Source organism: Dermacentor andersoni, chromosome 7 (assembly GCF_023375885.2).
Source record: "Dermacentor andersoni chromosome 7, qqDerAnde1_hic_scaffold, whole genome shotgun sequence".
Taxonomy (NCBI): domain Eukaryota; kingdom Metazoa; phylum Arthropoda; class Arachnida; order Ixodida; family Ixodidae; genus Dermacentor; species Dermacentor andersoni.
The window spans coordinates 6,701,812-6,705,879 of record NC_092820.1 but is presented as its reverse complement, the minus strand read 5'-3'; the positions used below and the strand labels follow the sequence as shown (position 1 = coordinate 6,705,879).

General features: G+C 46.2%; 1 non-coding gene across 1 annotated transcript; it reads right to left on the bottom strand.

Moving 5' to 3' along the window:
- Positions 1-2,944: 2,944 nt before the first annotated feature.
- On the bottom strand, positions 2,945-3,017 carry TRNAL-CAA (transfer RNA leucine (anticodon CAA)). Its single transcript has one exon. It is a non-coding gene; the product is annotated as a tRNA-Leu (tRNA).
- Positions 3,018-4,068: the final 1,051 nt, after the last annotated feature.

Genomic DNA, 4,068 nt, shown 5'->3' with positions numbered 1-4,068 from the left:
TTTTACTAGTCATATCATAAGAAGCCAACAAACACTGACACCAAGGACAACATAGGGGAAATTATTTGTGCTTAATAAACGAACTAAAGAAACTATAAATTAATGGAAATTAAAGTGGATGAAAAAACAACTTGCCGCAGGTAGGAACCGCACGCACAGCCTTCGCATTTTGAGTGCGATGCTCTACCAATTGAGCTACCGCGCCGCCGTTTTCCCATCCACTTTCTTGGGTATTTGTGTGTCCTATAGTAGAAACTTGGGAGTGTTAGCCAGCGCCATCACTTACAGACCTTGGCGGCGTGCGTGGAACGTCCTTGTTGCCGCAGGCTTCACGAGAACGTGATCTTTTCGGGTGACGGCAACTGGTCAATAAACCCACATATGCTACCTGAAGGCATCAATGTTGCCGGATTCGAGACCCTCGTTATGTAATAAACGAGAAGAAAGGGGGTTAACCGAGGGGCCCGATTTTTATTAGTCACATCATAAGAAGCCAACAAACACTGACACCAAGGACAACATGGGGGAAATTACTTGTGCCTAATAAATGAAATACAGAAACGAAAAATTAATGAAAATTAAAGTGGGTGAATAAACAACTTGCCGCAGGTGGGAACCGAACCCACAACCTTCGCATTTCGCGTGCGATGCTCTACCAATTGAGCAACCGCGCCGCCGTATTCCCATCCACGTTCTTGGGTATTTATGTGTCCTATACTAGAAACTTGGGAGTGTTAGCCAGCGCCACCACTTACAGACCTTGGCGGCGTGCGTGGAACGTCCTTGTTGCCGCAGGCGTCACGAGAACGTGATCTTTTCGGGTGACGGCAACTGGTCAATAAACCCACATATGCTACCTGAAGGCATCCCTGTTGCCGGATTCGAGACCCTCGTTATGTAATAAACGAGAAGAAAGGGGGTTAACCGAGCGGCCCGATATTTACTAGTCATATCATAAGAAGCCAACAAACACTGACACCAAGGACTACATAGGGGAAATTACTTGTGCTTAATAAATGAAATAAAGAAACGATAAATTTTTGGAAATTAAAGTGGATGAAAAAACAACTTGCCGCCGGTGGGAAGCGAACCCACAACCTTCGCATTTCGCGTGCGATGCTCTACCATTTGAGCTATATGCCGCCGTTTTCCCATCCTCTTTCTTGGGTGTTTATGTGTCCTATACTAGAAACCTGGGAGTGTTAGCCAACGCCACCACTCACAGACCTTGGCAGCGGACGTGGAATGTCCTTGTTGCCGCAGGCGTAACGAGAACGTGATCTTTTTGGGTGAGGGCAACTGGTCAATAAACCCACATATGCTACCTGAAGGCATCAATGTTGCCGCATTCGATACCCTCGTTACGTAATAAAGGAGAAGAAAGGTTGTTAACCGAGGGGCCCGATTTTTATTAATCATATCGCAAGAAGCCAACAAACACTGACACCAAGGACAACATAGGGGAAATTACTTGTGCTTAATAAATGAAATAAAGAAACGATTAATTAATGGAAAATATAGTGGATGAATAAACAACTTGCCGCAGGTGGGAACCGAACCCACAACCTTCGCATTTCGCGTGCGATGCTCTACCAATTGAGCTACCGCGCCGCCGTTTTCCCATACACTTTCTTGGGTATTTGTGTGTCCTATAGTAGAAACTTGGGAGTGTTAGCCAGCGCCATCACTTACAGACCTTGGCGGCGGACGTGCAACGTCCTTGTTGCCGCAGGCGTCACGAGAACGTGATCTTTTCGGGCGACGGCAACTGGTCAATAAACCCACATATGCTACCTGAAGGCATCACTGTTGCTGGATTCGAGACCCTCGTTATATAATAAACGAGAAGAAAGGGGGTTAACCGAGGGGCCTCATTTTTACTAGTCATATCATAAGACGCCAACAAACACTGACACCAAGGACAACATAGGGGAAATTACTTGTGCCTAATAAATGAAATTAAGGAACGATAATTGATGGAAAATAAAGTGGATGAATAAACAACTTGCTGCGGGTGGGAACAGGACCCACAACCTTCGCATTTCGCGTGAGACACTCTACCAATTGAGCTACCGCGCCGCCGTTTTCCCATCCACTTTCTTGGGTATTTGTGTGTCCTATAGTAGAAACTTGGGAGTGTTAGCCAGCGCCATCACTTACAGACCTTGGCGGCGGACGTGGAACGTCCTTGTTGCCGCAGGCGTCACGAGAACGTGATTTTTTCGGGTGACGGCAACTGGTCAATAAACCCACATATGCTACCTGAAGGCATCAATGTTGCCGCATTCGAGACCCTCGTTATGTAATAAATGAGAAGAAAGGGGGTTAACCGAGGGGCCCGATTTTTATTATTCCTATCACAAGAAGCCAACAAACACTGATTCCAAGGACAACATAGGGGAAATTACTTGTGCTTAATAAATTAAAAAAGGAAACGATAAATTATTGGAAAATAAAGTGGATGAATAAACAACTTGCCGCAGGTGGGAACCGAACCCACAACCTTCGCATTTCGCGTGCGATGCTCTTCCAATTGAGCTACCGCGCCGCCGTTTTCCCATCCACTTTCTTGGGTATTTGTGTGTCCTATAGTAGAAACTTGGGAGTGTTAGCCAGCGCCATCACTTACAGACCTTGGCGGCGGACGTGGAACGTCCTTGTTGCCGCAGGCGTCACGAGAACGTGATTTTTTCGGGTGACGGCAACTGGTCAATAAACCCACATATGCTACCTGAAGGCATCACTGTTGCCGGATTCGAGACCCTCGTTATGTAATAAACGAGAAGAAAGGGGGTTAACCGAGCGGCCCGATTTTTACTAGTCATATCATAAGAAGCCAACAAACACTGACACCAAGGACAACATAGGGGAAATTATTTGTGCTTAATAACTGAACTAAAGAAACTATAAATTAATGGAAATTAAAGTGGATGAAAAAACAACTTGCCGCAGGTAGGAACCGCACCCACAGCCTTCGCATTTTGAGTGCGATGCTCTACCAATTGAGCTACCGCGCCACCGTTTTCCCATCCACTTTCTTGGGTATTTGTGTGTCCTATAGTAGAAACTTGGGAGTGTTAGCCAGCGCCATCACTTACAGACCTTGGCGGCGTGCGTGGAACGTCCTTGTTGCCGCAGGCTTCACGAGAACGTGATCTTTTCGGGTGACGGCAACTGGTCAATAAACCCACATATGCTACCTGAAGGCATCAATGTTGCCGGATTCGAGCCCCTTGTTTTGTAATAAACGAGAAGAAAGGGGGTTAACCGAGGGGCCTCATTTTTATTAATCATATCATCAGAAGCCAACAAACACTGACACCAAGGACAACATAGGGGAAATTATTTGTGCTTAATAAATTAAAAAAGGAAACGATAAATTATTGGAAAATAAAGTGGATGAATAAACAACATGCCGCAGGTGGGAACCGAACCCACAACCTTCGCATTTCGCGTGCGATGCTCTTCCAATTGAGCTACCGCGCCGCCGTTTTCCCATCCACTTTCTTGGGTATTTGTGTGTCCTATAGTAGAAACTTGGGAGTGTTAGCCAGCGCCACCACTCACAGACTTTGGCGGCGGACGTGGAACGTCCTTGTTGCCGCAGGCGTCACGAGAACGTGATCTTTTCGGGTGACGGCAACTGGTCAATAAACCCACATATGCTACCTGAAGGCATCATGTTGCCGGATTCGAGACCCTCGTTATGTAATAAACGAGAAGAAAGGGGGTTAACCGAGCGGCCCGATTTTTACTAGTCATATCATAAGAAGCCAACAAACACTGACACCAAGGACAACATAGGGGAAATCACTTGTGCTTAATAAATGAAAAAAAGAAACGATAAATTATTGGAAATTAAAGTGGATGAAAATACAACTTGCCGCAGGTGGGAACCGAACCAACAACCTTCACATTTCGCGTGCGATACTCCACCAATTGAGCTACACGCCGCCGTTTTCCCATCCTCTTTCTTGGGTGTTTATGTGTCCTATAGTAGAAACCTGGGAGTGTTAGCCAACGCCACCACTCACAGACCTTGGCAGCGGACGTGGAATGTCCTTGTTG